General features: G+C 44.7%; 1 protein-coding gene across 2 annotated transcripts in view; it reads right to left on the bottom strand.

Moving 5' to 3' along the window:
* LOC139155336 (TNF receptor-associated factor 6-like) overlaps nucleotides 1-10,183 on the bottom strand; it is a 35,402-nt gene extending 25,219 nt beyond the window's left edge. Inside the window, exon 1 of one of the 2 annotated variants that reach the window (XM_070730467.1) lies at nucleotides 9,752-10,183. The gene's annotated coding sequence lies outside the window, so the exon portion shown is untranslated. The remainder of the gene's footprint in view (nucleotides 1-9,751) is intronic. The other variant, XM_070730466.1, reaches the window with a different exon arrangement.
* Nucleotides 10,184-19,488: the final 9,305 nt, after the last annotated feature.

Below are 19,488 nucleotides of genomic sequence, written 5' to 3'. Positions count from 1 at the left end.
CGCATGTGCGGCCATGAAAAAAATGGCGCACATGCGCAGATGGTGGTTTTTACTTCCGCATCCAGTATAACGCGGAAATCGGTTAGCGCGGGAGGTCTTGGAACGTAACCCCCGCGCTAATCGAGAGATCACTGTATTGCCTTAATTCAAGAATGCAAGAATGCCTGACTAAGTCTTGATAGAAAGGATTTACATCTTACAGAATTCAGGGCAACTTTTTAAAAGTCCGCTGTACACCAATAATCTTTCCATTGATGCAATTATAGAATATAGGTAACCCTTGACTTGCAACCACAATTGAGCCCAAAAATTTCTGCTGTTGAGTTTTGCATCATTTTGCAACCTTTCTTGCTACAGTTATTAAATGCTGTTTAGTTAATAACACGGGTGTTGAATGAAACTAGCTTATTATTTATTTATTCAATAAAATGTATTATTGCTCCAAATATTTCTTTACAGCCTTAACCAGGTGCTAACAATGTTTCCCACTCTTACCGGCTTGCAAGCTCTTTCATTGTTTCTCTCTGCAAAGAAGAATGTTTTCCAAGTCTTTGCAGGGTTTTTTCCATTGCTCTATTTACTCATACTACAGTATTTCTTTCCGGGTGCTAATGATGTTCCCAGCTCTTACTGGCTTGCAAGCTCTTTCATTGTTATTCTCTCAGACTAACCAGGGGATAAAATAATGTGCTCAAGCTGACCAGACTAAGAACGCTAACCCTAACCCTAACCCTGGTAAGCAGATTCATTTTCCTTCCCCAAAACTAAGGTGCGTCTTATATTACGGTGCATCTTATGCTCCAAAATATGGTATACTGTATTTTCCAAACAGTCTCTATATTTAAAGAATTCTTCATCACTTATTTGAGATATGTTGCTTTTCTGGTTTGCTTCCTGTAGAATAGCTTCGCTACTTTGTAGCAAACTATGCAAATAATTTCAAACATCCCAAATTTTTAAAAGAATTTTAAAACTGTTTTAATTCCATTGCCCAGCTTTGGATATAGTGTGCATTAATAACCCCTCAAATAGACATTATACTTTTATAGTGGAAAATTATTTTGTGGAGAGTAATTCAGGACAACTAAATACTTACTTACTTACTTACTGACTGACTGACTGAATTTATATTGCTGCCTATTCACTCATGGCAACTTAAGGTGGCTTACAGACTATAAATCCACATTTTAAACAATAACAATTAACAGTAAGAATCAAATAAATTAACATAGTTTGCCCCCATCCCAGTGACAATAGATCACATGAGCTATTTAATGGGTTCCATCCCGCTCTAAGTTCCCCAGGCCCGCTGGCAGAACCAGGTCTTCAGTGCCTTCCGGAAGAGATTAGAGTATTCTAATCTCTCTCCCCCAGAGATTAGAATGGGGGAGTGGCCCCATGAATGGCCATGATGTTTCTGAGAGAAGGAGCCACTATGGAAAAGGCCCTTCTTCTGTGTCCCACCAGGTGTATCTCCCTCAGGGATGGTACCTGGAACATTTCCTTCCTTCCCGCTCAGATAGGTCAGGTAGATGTGACTGGCAAGAGACAATAGTAATGGGAAAATAGTTTTTTATAGTCTTTTTTCCATTAAGTAACCAGTTCAAACTTTGATGATTTTAAAGAGCATAAAACCAGTTATTAATGGGGACACAATCTGAAGTTAGTTGGGGGAAAGATCAAAAGCAACATGAGAAAATATTATTTTACTGAAAGAGTAGTAGATCCTTGGAACAAACTTCCAGCAGACGTGGTAGATAAATCCACAGTAACTGAATTTAAACATGCCTGGGATAAACATATATCCATCCTAAGATAAAATACAGGAAATAGTATAAGGGCAGACTAGATGGACCATGAGGTCTTTTTCTGCCGTCAGACTTCTATGTTTCTATGTTTCTAAAACTATATATTTTTCGACATTTTGCATCACGAAGTAAAAGCATAGTTATTAAAAATAACTATTAAATCTTTCAAAAAGCAAATACAGTACAACTACTTTCTCTTAGCACCTTTGAAATAGACACTTTGATTCAATGAAAACACCTTTTAGGGTTTTCAAGAAGCATAAAATCATTGGCAAAATAAAATATGTAGCAAAGAAAGAAAGATAAAGTTATTTAAAGTCACTGATATGTTGTGAGCCGCCCCGAGTCTACGGAGAGGGGCGGCATACAAATTTAATAAATAAATCCATAAGTTATAAAAAGAAGATGCAATGTCCTATGTGCACTTTTGTAGAATGTAAATTTAAGTTTATGTATGATAAAATACAAAGGCATGCATGTTTTCTTCGCCACTGTGTCACAATATGTAAACTTCTTTTCATTATTGCCAATAACAGCAATATCAATAAGACTTATATACCACTTCAGAGTCATTTTACAGTCCTCTCTAAGTGGTTTACATGGTCAGCATATTGCTCAACAATCTGACCTCATTTTACTGACCTTGAAAGGATGGAAGACTGAATTAACCATGAGCTGGTCAGGATTAAACTGTGGGCAGTTGGCAGGATTGAACTGCAGGCTGTGGAGTTAGCCTGCAGTATTACGTTAAAACCACTGTGCCACCACTTATTGCCCAATAAGGGAGTAAATAAGTAAATCAAACACTCATGTAATTTATAAAATTATATTTTGCATCATGAGAAATCTATGCGTGCGCCCGCACACGTATTTTTAAGATAAAAGTATTTGACACATGTATTTTTAAGATAAAAGTATTTGACTATATTTCACAAAAGTTCAGGTTTATTTGGAAGACAAGAAATTTCATAATGGATGCTCTTTGCTGGCCAAAAAACCCCCATTAATGACTTTATCATCTATATTATACTTGCTAATTTACTGATTGTTCTGATATCTTCTCTGAGTCTGCAGAGAGGGGTGGCATACAAATCTAATATATTATTATTATTATTATTATTATTATTATTATTATCTTCTGCTGCTCATACTGTTCAACAAATAGAGATTGGTTTTTTGGAGTTTGGTTGCTTTGTAAGAAAAGGATAGAATGAAAAAAGGGAAAGGAACACAGATCTCATTCCTGGAGGATGTAGTACTTTGACTATAACTGAGTATTGTGCATTATTTACACATAGGAGAATTTTTAAACCTTGTTTTTTAAAAATTAAGAGTTAAACAAAGCAAAGCTTTGATGATTGAATGTATTACAGCTTTACTGCAAGTTGTACTTTAAATATTCCATTATATTTCTTTTTTATACTTTCAATAAAGAAAGTTTTCTGAAATAAACAAAATGTCAGTTTATTTGACAGCTGTCTATTCAAGATTGATCCTGGTTTTGTTAACAGTAATTTTCTAGAAGAGAGATGGGAATTTTTCCAAATCGTGCCCGCACTCTTATTTTTGAGGTATCTTCTGTAGATTAAATGTCATTTCTTTAATATTAACTCTCTATTACATGGAACTGAGAATACTGACCATTTTGTACACTTACAAGCTTGGCAGCAATCCTACGGTCATGTGATCAAATTTCAGGTGCTTGGAAGCTGACTATATTTATGACAGTTGCTGTGTACCAGTGTAATTAGCTGCTGTCAATGGTGTTTACTGGTATACTAATTTGTGAGGGGAATACATATCTAAATTTCACCTTTGCTGTTTAACTTAACAGCATAGTTACACATGTTACTGGTGAGAATATATACTCACTTTATTTCTAATAATCTGTAATTAATGACTGATTTTGGGAAAACTTTAAAACCACATGGCAACCAGGATTTCAAGAGGAAAAACATACAAATCACATTTATCAGCAACTGTTTCAAAAAGCTTTATCTTTTCCTGACTGTTGTGCCATTCAAGAAAAAAAATCAAATTTACTTTAACAAGGCACCAACAATTACTATAACCTGTCTGAAAGTTCCATATTGGGTTTCCCCATTAAATTCAGATTTCTGCATAGCATTTTTCTCTGTTTTTGTGTACCAGATCTAAAAACAGAATAGTTTAAATGTATTTTGAATGACATGAGTGAAATGTAATATCTTTCTCTTATCATGCACACCATTTTTGTCATCTCAGACATTCGCTTAAAAATGCTTACTATTTGTAGTTTATCTGAGACTGAATTTTGTTGGCTTCTACCGTACAGACATGGTAACAGATTCTCAAACTATTAAAAAGATATAATACTTCAACTCTTACTTTCAATTCAACAGTGAAAAAAATAGGGTATAGAATTAGGTTAGATGATCCTCAGTGTACATAATACTGGAAAGTAATTTAATTCAGTTTCAGTTTCCATTTAGAGTCATTGCCAATTAAGGAAAGCCCATTTGTGTTAAAAAAGAAAACAAAACAGGCTGCATAAGTTCCAATTTCTATTTCTGATAACAAGCAGAGAACAGTTTTAAGAATTCACATCTTGAGCCATTAGCTTTATATTAATATGATTATGATATCAATATGAGTTTGGCACATGCTTTGCTTTAATTTCAACAGTGAAAAAATTATAACAAGAAATTCCTCTGTTAATCCAAACTGTGGAAAAAGGAACTAAGTGTGCTCATTGTCACATTTAAACATGAACAATGCATGGGAGATATCTGTCATCATTGCAGTATCTGATAGCAGAAGTTCAAAAAAGCTGCTTTTGCAAACTAGTTTAAGTACTTGAGGAATTATTCAAAAAGAGTATAAACATGTAAACAGAGTAAGGGGAAAAGACTTTTTAAGGGGAAAACACGTTTTCTTCCAATAAATAATAAGAGAATGTTCCGTTTTAAGGCCAACTCGGAAGCTAGGTTTCATTACGCTAAACAATGTAAGCTACATTAATCAATAAGTTTAAAATGCTAATCACAGTAGTGGGAAAGCCCCTGTTCAAATCTTATCTAAAGAGTAGGTAACCTCTGATAGTCATTCTTTATTTCAATATATTGATTAGAAAAAAACAAACAATAAACTTTTATCTTAATATGTGGTCTGTCAAATAGAACAAAACACTCTGCTTCATTCCATCCTATCTGAGGTCCAGACCATCTATTCATTTCATTGTAATCTATTGGATTGTTGTGAGCTATTAGAATTGGGAAACATAAAATTTAATACATTATCATTAAAACATGGGGCAGATACAGTAGGGTAATGTAGGATTACTTTAATGTAGCAGAGAGGTGCTATTTTTATGATACCTGAAATATTTCTTCCAAGTTCTATTCAAAACATGCAGGTTTCTACCATATACAGTGATCCCTCGATTATCGCGAGGGTTCCGTTCCAAGACCCCTCGCGATAATCGATTTTTCGCGATGTAGGGTTGCGGAAGTAAAAACACCATCTGCACATGCGCACCCTTTTTCCATGGCCGCGCATGCGCAGATGGTGGAGTTTGTGTGGGCGGCGGGGAAACCCGGATCTTCGTCTGGTTGCTGCTACTGCGGCCGCCCAGCAGTTGACCTGCTCGGCGGCAGCAGCGAGGAGTCGAATCAGGCTTTCCCCTTTGCGTGGGCGGCGGGGAAACCCGGATCTTCGCCTGCTCGCTGCTGCTGCGGCCGCCCAGCAGCTGATCTGCTCGGCGGCAGCAGCGAGGAGCCGAAGCGGGCTTTCCCCTTTGCGTGGGCGGCGGGGAAACCCGGATCTTCGTCTGCTCGCTGCTGCTGCAGCAGCAGCAGCGAGCAGATGAAGATCGGGGTTTCCCCGCCGCCCACGCAAAGGGGAAACCCTGGCTCCTCGCTGATGCCCCCACTCGCCCGCCCGCCCGGCCGCCCGGCCGCCGCCCGCCGCCTGCCAGCAAGAGGGGGAGAGATAGAGAAAGAGAGAGAAGGAAAGAAAGAGATGAGAGAGGGAGGAAGAGAGTGTGAGAGAGGAAGAAGCAAGATAGAGAAAGAGAGAGAGAAAGAAAGATGAGAAAGGAAGGAAGAGAGTGATGTCATCGGGTGGAAAAATCGCGATATAGCGTTTCGCGAAGATCGAGATCGCGAAACTCAAGGGATCACTGTATATTCTTTAGACTTTGCAAGGACAAAGCATACTTTGATTGCAATTATAAGACACTAAAGCCAGACTCCACTGTCTTCAAAATATATGCTGTTCAAAATTAAATTACATTTTATCAGCAACTCTTTCAAAAAGCTTTATCTTTTGCTTGATGGCAACACCCTTCTGACCTCAATTTCAAGGGGGATTTTACTGTGGGTTTTGACACAGTGTGCAGGACCTCATTTACAGGATGACTTCATTTTTGGGGTAAGACAATCTTGTGTTCTAATCAAGTAGTATCTTGTAAATTCATGTTAGCTTTTACATCACTGGCTTACAAAACATTCTTCTGATGAATTAACAGATAATTTCCTATTTAATTTGCTTTAATTATGACTGTTTTCTGTTGTATGATAATTTTATGAGACTTTAAATTACTAGGAACTATATATTTCACTATAATATACAATTATTATTGAGATATAAAATGGTAGTGCTAGGCTGGTTCCATCGTGCCTGAAACATCCAGCAAGGATATTCAATACATAGTGACTTTTTAAAATAATTTAATAAAATTTGTCCAGTAGAAAAATTACCACTTTGCCAGAACGTTAGATATTCCCACCTAACACATATTAAACCTAAGGAGGCTTTCTGAAGCAAAGTGAAAATTAGATGTGCTATTTTAGAATTAAAATGAATACTTAAGCAATTGTCATAATCAAAAGGGTCCACCCACAGCAGCACAGGAAACCTATTACTAAACATTAGTAATAAGGTGTTTAATAAACAACCATGTTAGGCTTATGTCCTGGCTGCCTTTATTTCAAACCAGATCTTGATTTAGACTACTTATTGCTACACAGTTAAATGGGGGTGGGGGAAGATGTAAGCAGATATGATATCAGAAAAGATCCCGGTTGACACATTCCTGCCTTCCTTTTGCTGCCAAGGTAAGTATTTTTGCTTTGATGACTAGCTTTTTTTGGTACAGCTCCAACCCCTAAATATACAGGAGACAAAGAGGGGGGGGGAAATATAGACAGTCAAAGAAGGAGTGAGAAACAAATGAATAAACTGCCAAACAACAAGTGGGATATATGATCCCCAGAGGCCAGGACACGGGGAAGGAACAACAGGAAAGAAGTTTTATTTATTTTTTATTTGTTTGTTTTGTCAAGTACCTATTGGTGGTATACAACAGTGTTTTTCAACCAGTGTGACGTGGCACACTAGTGTGCCGCGAGACATGGTCAGGTGTGCCGCGAAGCTCAGAGAGAGAAAGAAAGAAAGAGAAAGAAAGCAAGAGAGAAAGCAAGAAAGCAAGAGAGAGAAAGAGTGAGCGAGCGAGCGAGAAAGAGAACAAGAGAGAGAGAAAGCAAGAGAGAAAGAGACCAAGAAAAAGAAAGCAAGAGAGAAAGAAAGAGAGAGAGAAAGAGAGGGAGGGAAGGAGAGAGAGAGAAAGACATAGAGGGAGGGAGGAAGGGAGAGAGAAAGAGCAAAAAAGAGAGGAAGGAAGAGAAAGAAAGAGGGATGGAGAGAGAAAGAAAGAGGGAGGGAGAGAGAAATAGAGCGAAAGGGAGGAAGAGAGAGAGAGATTTTTTTTGTCCAAACTTTTTTTAGCAGCCCCCCCCCCCCCCGCTCAATGCGCCCCAGGGTTTCATAAATGTAAAAAATGTGCCGCGGCTCAAGAAAGGTTGAAAATCACTGGTATACAAAGATAGATAATATTCATATACATGATACTAGTGAAAAAGAAACATTAGGACAGGGGACGGAAGGCACTCTGGTGCACTTATGTTGCAGCCTTCCTAGTTCTAACTCTTAACTCTTAAACTTTAGAAAGTGTTATATTTATTAAGAGACACAAAGCACACACGCCCTTTTTCTATTTAATGATAGAAAATAAAGCATTAGAATGGTAGAGTGTGCACTCTACCCACACTTGTCAAACCCTTCACAGTTTTATGTGGCTTGCGGAAAAATTGGGCTTTTCACCTCCCTTCTATATCGCAGAACATTCCATACGAAACTAATAATTCAAGTGCGCAAAGCACACACTGTTCAAAGTAGCCCCCCCCCCCCCCGTAGCAGATTCCAAACTGAGTTGGAGGGAATAAAAGCACCAACTTCCAACTCTCTCCATACCGTACAGGTAGTTCAAAAGTGATTTATGACCTCTCCCCCCTCTTACACTTGATTGTCTCTGCTGCTGCCCATCCATTGCCGCATCCCCATAGTCACACAATCAAAATTTAGACACCTGGCAACTGGTTCATATTTATGACAGCTGCAATGTCCCAAGGTCATGTGCATAAATCAGACTTGGCAACCTTCTGACCAGCAAAAGTAAACTAATTTAACAACTTTGCAGTGATTCACTGTGGCCACGAAAGTTTGTGGCCTTTAAAGCCCTGCATGGCTTAGGACCAGATTATATACGGGACCACATTTTGCCACATACCTCCCAGCGTCAAGTTAGGGCGCACAGAATTGGTCTTCTCAAGATTCCTTCGGCCAGAAAATGTCAGCTGGCAGGATCACGTGGAAGGGATTTCTCTGTGGTGGCTCCAGCTCTATGGAATCAACTTCCCCCTGAGATCCGCACAATCCCCACTCTCCTGGCCTTCCAAAAGGCCGTGATAACATGGCTTTACCTGCAGGCCTGGAGCCGGTGAACGGTTCCATCTTGTCCCAGCTGAATGGATATGAATGTTTTAATATTAAGGGTTCCTTAGAATTGTTTTACTGTTTTTATATAGCTGTTCACCACCCAGAGTCTGTAAGGAGCTATATTTATTATTGGTCCATAAATCCCAATAATTATTTATTTATTTATTTATTTATTTATTTATTTATTCAATCAATCAATCAGACTGATACCCCATCCCTCTCCGAGGACTTGGGGTTTACACCATATAAAGATACAAAGTATAAAAACAAATACAAATACCAAGTCCAATATTAAATAATTTAAAAACACAACTACACGTAATCTAAAACCCATTTTAAACCCTACATACACTCTCACACTCATTCATGCCCTAATCAACTTCAAAATGAACAGCTGGAGCAAATGTTAAAACTCAAATGAGTTTTTAAAGTCTTCCAGGCGGCCAGGAGAGTGGGCCCAGTGCGAATCTCCGAGGGGGGGGAGTGGGTTCCAGAGGATCGGAGCCACCACAGAGAAGACCTCTGGAAATAATAAATTATTTATTATAAATAATATATATTATTATTTATAATAAACTAATCAATAAGGTGGTAAAATGGGGCAACGTTCACTTAACTGTCTCACTTAACGACAGAAACCTTGGGCTCAGCTGTGGCCCTTAAGTCCATCACTACCTTTTTAATTCCCCAACACAGAAGCAAGCGAGGAAAGCTCTTCTTATTAGGTGGAGTCAGCTTGTCAGAAGGCTGTTACGGGCAGACATTCAGCACCAGGCCCCGGGTGTAAGGCCGGACGCAAGAGCCTGGATGGGCAGCGGCAGAGACGGCCAAGCTCCCCCGCTGAACCCACTCGGGGGTCATTCCGGACAGTCCAGGAGCCGGAGGCGCGGGCTAAGGAAAAGGAGGCCAAGCAACGAGACCGGACGCCAGAAGAGAGGAAGGACGTCGGCGGAGGAGAAACAAGCAGCCTCCACGAGGTTTGCACTTTTTACAAGGGGATTTTTTTTGTAGTTATTTTTTTTTACACGCGCACCAAAGTGGCGAGTCTCCCACCCACGTCAGGGTCCCCCCACCATCACGAACGAAAGGAGCGAGCGAGGGGGGGGAAACCAAGGAGCCACGCTTACCTCTCCGGCTACGGGCTCTCGCCTCTCCGAGACTTCTTCCCCGGCAGCTCCGCGAAGGCCGCGACCGAAGAGGCCTGACGACGGGAAATGGAGAGGCGGCGAAGGAAGCAGCGCGAACGGAAAGACGCTTCCGCCTCCGTCGGGCTACTGAGAGGGCCGAGCTGCGAGAGTATGAAACCCGTGCTACAGCGCCCCTCGGCAGGCAGCCAAGGCAGTCTTCCCACGCCCGGCCCGGCGAGTCCTTTTGCAAAGCGTTGGGCGGTGGGAGGAAAAAACAAACACCCGCCTCCTTTGCTGAGCTTGCCCACACGGGCGGGGAAACTTTTTGGCTTGCTCGGTTGTGCTCTACCGAGGAAGCCTTGCCCGGCCCTCTCCTTGGCCGAGCCGCCTCCGCTTTCCCTTGGCGCTCTCTGCTGTGAAGTGGGTCCACCCACACGAACCGCGTCCGGGGCTCCTTGGGTGGATGACGGGATCGGGGTGTCCCGTTTCTAGAGGCGTAGCTCGATATGTTTAAAAATCCGAAAATGCAAACCTGGGTTTAAATAGCCTTCCGTAGAAGAAAGGGGTGGTGGAGGGTGGGGTGCCGTCCACCCCAAAGTTGTGAGTGCCCTCTCCTTCCATTCTTGCACGTTGCCTCCGAATTGACTTAACTGTTGTTCATAAAATCATACATAATGAATAACAATAACAACAACAACAACAACAACATAATAATAATAATAATAAAGTTAGATTTGTATGCGGCCCCTCTCCGCACAATAATGTACTCCCTGATACTGACTATTTCACCTTCAACAATAACAACGCAAGATCATGTAATAGATACAAACTTTCTATCTATCTATCTATCTATCTATCTATCTATCTATCTATCTATCTATCTATCTATCTATCTATCTATCTATCTATCTATCTATTTTGTCCAATACACAATGAAGAGATATAGGAATAGAAGAAAGGTATAGGAGATATAGGAGAGCAATAGGACAGGGGACGGAAGGCACTCCAGTGCACTTGTACTCGCCCCTTACTGACCTCTTAGGAATCTGGATAGGTCAACCATAGATAATCTAAGGGTAAATTGTTGGGGGTTTGGGGATGACACTATGGAGTCCGGTAATGAGTTCCACGTTTTGACAACTCGGTTACTGAAGTCATATTTTTTACAGTCAAGTTTGGAGCGGTTAATATTAAGTTTAAATCTGTTGTGTGCTCTTGTGTTGTTGTGGTTGAAGCAGAAATAGTCGCGGACAGGCAGGATGTTGCAGCATATGATCTTGTGGGCAATACTTAGATCTTGTTTAAGGCATCTTAGTTCTAGGCTTTCTAGGCCCAGGATTGAAAGTCTAGTCTCGTAGGGTATTCTGTTTCGAGTGGAGGAGTGAAGGGTTCTTCTGGTGAAGTATCTTTGGACATTTTCAAGGGTGTTGATGTCTGAGATGCGATATGGGTTCCAAACGGATGAGCTGTATTCGAGGATGGGTCTGGAAAAAGTTTTGTAAGCTCTGGTAAGTAGTGTGAGATTGCCAGAGCAGAAGCTACGTAGAATTAGGTTTACAACTCTTGAAGCCTTCTTGGCTATGTTGTTGCAGTGGGCTTTGGCACTTAAATCTTTTGTTGTTAGTATACCGAGGTCTTTAACCAAGTGGGGATTATCTGTGATAATTTGATTATTCAGTTCGTATTTGGAGTTCAGATTCTTTTTCCCAATGTGTAGGACAGAGCATTTGCTAGTTGAGATTTGGAGTTGCCATGTGTTGGACCACTCAGAAACAGAATTCAGGTCTTTTTGGAGAGCAGTTGTGTTATCGGTGGTGTTGAAGAGTTTTACATCGTCAGCGAAGAGGATATAGTTGCTTGTGATGTAATCACAAAGGTCATTGATGTAGACAATGAAGAGCGTTGGTCCCAGTACACTATCTTGGGAAATACCGCTTTTAAATGGGATGGGAGTGGATATGGTACTAAATGTAAATAGCTCCAAACTAAGCGGCAGAAAATACGATTTCAGCAATAGAGTGGTCAACGCCTGGAATTCATTACCTGACTGTTGTTTCTTCCCCCAACCCCAAAATCTTCAACCTTACATTATCTACACTCAACCTCTCCCCTTTTCTAAGAGGTATGTAAGGGGCGTGCATAATCGCACCTTTATGCCTACGGTCCCTGTCCTGTCTTTTTATCCTTTCTATCACTACTTTATACCTATGTTATGTTAATACATACTGTAATACTATAATTGTTTGACAAATAAATAAATAAAGTCTTGGATTGCCGTCTATTTTAGGGACTCCTGCTTGGGCGGGGTTTGGACTACATGACTTATAACAGGGGACCCCAACCTTTAGGACCATTATTTCAAATCCCACAGACTACCACATTTATAATTTTAAATCCCATGGACCCTAATAGGCGTTAAGACCTGGTTTTTACGGCAGGCCTGGGGCCATGAAAGATTGAGAGTATATATGGTTTTTAAAGGTGTTATTAATATATTTTTATATTATCTTTTAACTGTTGTTGTTACTGTAACCCTTGTTTTTTATATTGCCTTTTAACTATTGTTACTATTATAAGATGCCCAGAGTCTAATTGGAGTTGGGCGGCATATAAATTTCACAAATAAAATGAATAATATGAATTACATTTGTAAAATAATGATCAGAGAACTTCCATTTCATTAATATGAAATGCACCTATTTAACAAAACAAAATTATAAATAACAAAATCGTAAATGCTTATTTAATCATAACAAAATCTTTAAAGGTGATTTAATTGTTAAAAAATTATTAAAAGTAATGTACTTATTACAAAACAATTGAAGCTTCTTTTATGGTGGCTTGCTGATGTTGTTTGGAAATTGACTCTGATATTGCAGAGCTGTAGCTGTAGACCCTTCCCTCTCCTCTCCTTTTCTTCCTTTCTTTTCTTTCTTTCCTTTCCTTCTTTTTTCCTTCTTTCCTTCCCTCTTCCTTGCTCTCCTCTCCTCTCTTTTCCTTTCCTCTTTCTTCCTTTCCTTTCTTCTTCATGGACTGGAATAATTGTCCTCAGCCATTTCTGGCCCAGGGGCCAAGTTCACGGACCACCAAAATTTTCTCACTGATTACAGGTTGGTGATCCTATAAGGTCCCTTCTAACTCTGTTATTCTGTTGGAGGTCCCAATGCTATTATTAGGGTCGTTGCCTCCCGTTTTATACTCAGGGATTTGATTTCACTTTGGCAAGTTCTGAATTTGCCTTCATTTTGTTTTGTTATTCTACTGGTTTCAGCCCTTTTCAATAAGGATAATTTGGCAATTTTTTATTTTTTTAATCAAAGTCACGTGGCTTTCCAGTGAGTACTGCATTATTTTCAAGACTAGATGAATTTCTTTATGATCTGCTCTGGAATCCTCCTTGTTAGATTAGTTGGATGGAGTTTTCTGGATCTTCCTTCCCCCTACTTTTTTTGAAAATAAGGATACAGTATTTGCTCTCCTTCAGTCTGTTTTACACTTCACCAGTTCAGTATAATTTCTGTATAGTACAAAAGGTAGAAGTATCTTTCTTCATCAGCTGTATCCACAAATATTGACCTCTGCCCGAAATCAAAGTTTGAGACCCTGTAAAAATTTTTCCCTGCATATCTGAAACTTGAAATTTCATGACTTTGCATCATTTCAGGGGTTCTCTCTATGATAATTTTTTTTTTTGGGGGGGGGGGTGTTCTGTCTGGGTTTTCCCAGACCTCCACACCCACTGAAAAAATAGCCAGACACTCTGGTAAAATCCAAAAGTAATTTATAGCAGGAAAAAATAAGCACAAAGGAAAACCTGTCTTCACAGCAGACAGGTTACAATACTTTACAACAGGGTCCTGATGTCCAGTCAATTCCAAAAGCTTCTTGCTGGCACACCCCCCCAAGGTTTCAAGAGTCCAAGACACAAACCAGGATTGTAGCCACCAAAGTTCACAGACAGGTCTCACGAATCTCCAAGATAAAACTCCACAAGCCAGGAAGGGTGGGGCCGCCTTTTATCCTTTCCCAAGAGCACCACACCCAAACCCAGCTGTGACCTCTAATGCTGGAAATATCTAGCCAATTGCGTTCTTCTCTCGTTAGCTCTCCTCTGTCGCATATCTATGAAGTCACTAGCATCTTCCCCCAGGGAATCCAGGCTGCTTGCTGGGGAGAGCTCCCCCTGGTGGAACTCTGGCTGTCCTTCATCTTCAGCCTGGGATTCAGCTTCGTCGTCAGTCTGCCCCTCCTGGTCCTCAGCCTCTGAGCTGGACACCGACAGCAAATCAGCCATTCCCGGAGGGGTCCCAGGCTGAACCACAACACCATCCCCCCGCGGAAGGCCCCTCCCCACCTGCCAGCGGAGAGGACGCGGTTTCTGAGGGAACTGGGCGTGAAAAGCCCGAAGAAGATCGGGAGCGTCCAACAACGCCGCTTCCACCCAGGAGCAATCATCCGGATCCCCCTCTACCCATTGCACCTTGTACTGGAAACACCCATCCACCCAACGGGAATCCACAATGTCATGTACCATAGCTTCAGGGAGGTGATCACGAACACACGGGGCAGGAAACACGGGAACATTGGGACGGAGCGGACAATCGGGAGGGACAGGGACTAGCAGCGAACGGTGAAACACAGGGTGAACCCGCAAATTGTCCGGCAGGGTGAGCCGGTAAGCCACCGGATTAATCACCCGCTCAACGGGAAAAGGACCCAGGAACCGGGGATCTAGTTTGTGCCGGGGTAGTTCAGAGGCTACATATTTTGTGGACAACCACACCTGATCCCCCACCACCAAGGGGGGCACATCCCGCCTGGAGCGATCAGCCACCCTCTTGTAGTCCTCCTTGGCTTTATTCAGGTATCTCTTCACCATCTCGTGAACCGCCTGCAGCTCTGAGAGAAAGTCCTCAGCAGCAGGCACCGGGGAATCTAGGAGGGTCAAGGGAAAGAAGCGAGGGTGAAATCCATAGTTTGCGAAAAAGGGCGTGAGCCGGGTCGATGAGTGACGGGAATTGTTGAACGCGAACTCCGCGACAGGGATAAACCGGGACCAATCCGTCTGGCGATCCGCCACGACACACCGCAGGTATTGTTCCAATATCCCGATCACTTTTTCTGTACCGCCATCGGTCTGGGGGTGCTGCGTCGAGGCGAGGCACACGGACACATTCAGGGCCGACATCAATTCCCGCCAAAACCGGGCTGTGAACTGTGTGCCCCTATCAGAGACCACTCGATCCGGAAGCCCATGTAACCGAAACACGTGACTAATAAACATTTGAGCCGTGAGTTGGGCAGTGGGCACCCTAGTGCAAGGGACAAAATGCACCATCTTGGTGAGCATGTCCATCACCACCATGACTACCGTGAAGCGAGCAGAGGCAGGCAAATGAGTGACAAAGTCAATGGACACGGCACCCCAGGGTCTCTCAGGCGTGGGCAAAGGTCGCAGTAATCCCGGTGGGGCTCCAGTCACCCCCTTGGCCGTACGACACTGGACACAGGTGGCCACATAGGAACGCACATCATCTTGAAGGCGTGGCCACCAGAATGTCCGAGAGACTAGCTCCAATGTTTTAAACAGCCCAAAATGCCCCGCCACTGGACAGTCATGACACTGGGTCATAATCAACCCTCTCACTGGGCCGGCGGGAACATACAGCTGCCCCCGGTACCGAAGCAGCCCGTCTTGAAACGTCCATGGGGAATTGGGTGGTAACTCCCGCACTCTCTGCGCTACAAACCCATTCCCACGCTGCGCCTCCCGTAAACGGTGACGCAAGTCCACTGGGTCCTGAGTGGCAGCCAACGCTGCAGGGGGTAACACTGTCTGCAGAGGAGCCAGCTCTTTCGGGTGCGTGTATTCTGGCTTGCGCGACAAGGCATCCGCTCGGGGGTTCTGGGCACTGGGAGTGTACCTGATGCGGAAATTGAACCGCGCGAAAAAGAAAGACCAGCGGATCTGTCTCTGGTTTAATTTCCGGGCCGTCTGCAAATACTCAAGGTTCCGGTGATCCGTCCGTACCTCGATTTGATGACGGGCCCCCTCCAGGTAATGCCGCCAATGCTCAAAGGCGGCCTTCACCGCTAAAAGTTCCTTCTCCCAAATAGTATAGTTCCTTTCCAAGGGAGACAGCTTCCGGGAGAAGTAGGCACACGGAAACAACATGTCACCGGGCCGATGGGCTTGGAGAAGCACTGCGCCAACCGCTACATCTGAAGCGTCGGTTTCTAACACAAACGGCTGAGCGGGATCAGGATGGCGCAGAAGCGGTTCCGCCATGAACGCCGCTTTCAGGGCATCAAAAGCCCGCTGTTCCGCCTCCCCCCAACCAAATGGGACTTGTTTTTGTAACAACCGAGTCAAGGGCGTGGTTAACGTGGCATACCCCGGAACAAAAGCCCGATAGTAGTTTGCAAACCCCAAAAGACGTTGTACGTCTTTCACCCGTCGTGGAGGTTGCCAAGACTGAAGTGCGGCCACTTTGTTCGGGTCCATGGAAATGCCACCTGGAGATAAAATGTGCCCCAGGAATTCGACGGTAGTCTGGAAGAATTGGCACTTCTCCAGCTTGGCATACAACTGCTGCTCCCGCAACCGGAGCAGGACCCGGCGCAAATGGGTCAAATGCAAGGCATGGTTCGGGGAATACACTAAAATGTCATCAAGGTAAATCACCACAAAATGGTCCAACATGTCCCGGAACACGTCGTTCATCAGATGTTGGAACACGGCCGGGGCGTTGGTGAGGCCAAATGGCATCACTGTATATTCAAAGTGGCCGTAACGCGTGCCAAACGCTGTCTTCCACTCATCCCCGGCCCGCATCCGGACCAAATTATACGCACTGCGCAAATCGATTTTGGTGAATACCGTTGCCGTCCGCAACCGGTCCATGAGTTCAGGGATCAAGGGCAAGGGGTACCTATTCCGCACTGTGATGGCGTTAAGGCGGCGATAGTCACAGCAGAGGCGAAGATCGCCTGTTTTCTTTTTCACGAACAAAACAGGGGCAGACAAAGGGGACTTGGATGGCCGAATAAATCCCTTGGCCAGATTCTTTTCCACAAACTCCTTGAGCGCCACAAGCTCCGGCTCGGACATGGAATACAAACGACCAGCCGGGAGCTTGGCGTCAGGGAGCAGGTCAATGGCACAGTCATACGTCCGATGTGGTGGTAGCCGATCCGCCTCCTTTTCGTTGAACACATCGGCGAATTCCTCGAGGCAACGGGGTAATTGAATCGCGGGAACTACTGGGCCTTGGGCTGCGCACACATGTCGGTGATGGTCCACGCACTGCAAACTGGAGAAGGTGACCAAGTTCTGAGACCACACCACCTGTGGGTCATGTGCACGCAGCCATGACAACCCCAACACGAGGGGAAAATGAAGCCCCTTGGTAACATAAAACTGTAGGGCCTCCTCATGAGTTCCAATGCACATCCGCACCGGCAGGGTCTGGAAACGGATGGGACCAGCCAACAAAACCCGCCCATCGATAGTCTCTACAGTTAATGGCGGGGTAACAGGACAAAGGGGCAAGGAATGACGTTGGGCAAAGGCTTCGTCTAAGAAGTTTGTCGTCGCCCCCGAATCCACGAGGGCCAACGCGGGGTAAGTCCGAGTCCGTTGCGCGATATGCAAGGTCACCGCAAGCGTCAAATGTCGAGACGGTCCGAATTCAGGAGTCGTGGAGTCAGACGAAAATGGGATCCCCGCCCGACCTAGTGTTGCCACCAAGCTGGGCCCCCCTCGTTTCCCGATCGTTCCGGCGACGGGGGACATCCAGACGAAGGCCCCGCCATCGGAGAGTTCAGGGCAGGAACGGGGACACCAGGGGTTGTCTCCTGTAACTGCACAGGGGACGCCATGGGAAGCACGGGAGGGCTGTAGGGTACAGGAACGACGGCAGCCACGGTGCTCCGCCTCTTGTGGGGACAAACAACAGCAAAATGTCCCGGGGCCCCACAATAGAAGCACAACCCAGCTGCCCGCCGACGCCCTCGTTCCTCCGGGGTCTGTCGGGGTCGGGCGTAACTTACGTCCATCGGCTCCCCGGCAGCAACACGATCCATCAAGCGTGGAGGCAGCGCTGGTGAAAAACGTTGGGGCGCAGGGACCGGAGCCGGGGTGCTTACGGTTGGCAACCCCCGCCGCGAAACAGGTGTCGGCGGGACGCCTGACGCACGGGGGTTGGACCGTCCCGCTCAACGGACTTCCCTGGCCAACAGCCTGGCCTCTATTGCCAAGCAATGCCGCTCCAAACCATCCAACGTGCCGGGCATCACCTCATGCACTAAGGCGTCCAACATCGTGTCGGATAGTCCATCCTGAAAGGCCTCGATCAGGGCAGCCTCATTCCACTGGACTTGCCCGGCCAGAGACCTAAAGTCAGCCATATAGTCCACCAGGGGGCGCGAACCCTGGCGTAATTGCTTCAGCGCCCGCGTGGCCGTTTGTTCCTGCACCGGGTCCGCAAATTGGTGACGCAGCAAGTCACAAAAAGCATTGTAGTCCTGGAGTAGCGGATCATCCCGGGCCAGGTACGGTGCCACCCACGACGCTGCAGGGCCAGCCAATAAACTGCACAGAAACGCCACCTTGTGGTCATCCCCTGGGAAGTGCACCATCTGCGCGTTGATAAAAAGCTGCACCTGGCTCTGGAACGCAGAAAACAGCCGCCGGTCCCCCCAGAACTTTTCCGGCATCGCCACAAAACATTTTCTTCTGGGCACCGGTGCTGGAGGTGGTACCACAGGTGCCGCCTGGGGTGGGGCCGCCTGGGACAAAATCTCCACTTGACGTTGTAATAACAAGACTGTCTGGGTCAAGTGAGCAATGTCCCCTCGCAACTCTGCAAAGACAGCCTGCATGTCAGCTGCAGCAACATCCATGGTGACAGGCAAGAACAGGAAGCCGAAAAACAAAAGATGTCCAACCAGGAACCAGCAGCAAAGAGCAAGGAACAAAACAACCAAACCACCCCTCCAAAATGAGCACCAGATGTCTGGTGGTTGGTGGAGTTTTATTCTGTTCTGTCTGGGTTTTCCCAGACCTCCACACCCACTGAAAAAATAGCCAGACACTCTGGTAAAATCCAAAAGTAATTTATAGCAGGAAAAAATAAGCACAAAGGAAAACCTGTCTTCACAGCAGACAGGTTACAATACTTTACAACAGGGTCCTGATGTCCAGTCAATTCCAAAAGCTTCTTGCTGGCACCCCCCCCCCCAAGGTTTCAAGAGTCCAAGACACAAACCAGGATTGTAGCCACCAAAGTTCACAGACAGGTCTCACGAATCTCCAAGATAAAACTCCACAAACCAGGAAGGGTGGGGCCGCCTTTTATCCTTTCCCAAGAGCACCACACCCAAACCCAGCTGTGACCTCTAATGCTGGAAATATCTAGCCAATTGCGTTCTTCTCTCGTTAGCTCTCCTCTGTCGCATATCTATGAAGTCACTAGCATCTTCCCCCAGGGAATCCAGGCTGCTTGCTGGGGAGAGCTCCCCCTGGTGGAACTCTGGCTGTCCTTCATCTTCAGCCTGGGATTCAGCTTCGTCGTCAGTCTGCCCCTCCTGGTCCTCAGCCTCTGAGCTAGACACCGACAGCAAATCAGCCATTCCCGGAGGGGTCCCAGGCTGAACCACAACAGGGGGGGGCTTCTTTCTTGCTGGAAAAAAAATAGGCCTAAAGTTCTGTTCCCGGGTCACCCTGACCCGGCTCG

This window comes from Erythrolamprus reginae, unplaced genomic scaffold (genome assembly GCF_031021105.1).
Source record: "Erythrolamprus reginae isolate rEryReg1 unplaced genomic scaffold, rEryReg1.hap1 H_10, whole genome shotgun sequence".
NCBI lineage: Eukaryota > Metazoa > Chordata > Lepidosauria > Squamata > Dipsadidae > Erythrolamprus > Erythrolamprus reginae.
The sequence above is the reverse complement of the archived record's forward strand: the minus strand, read 5'-3'. Positions and strand labels throughout refer to the sequence as shown.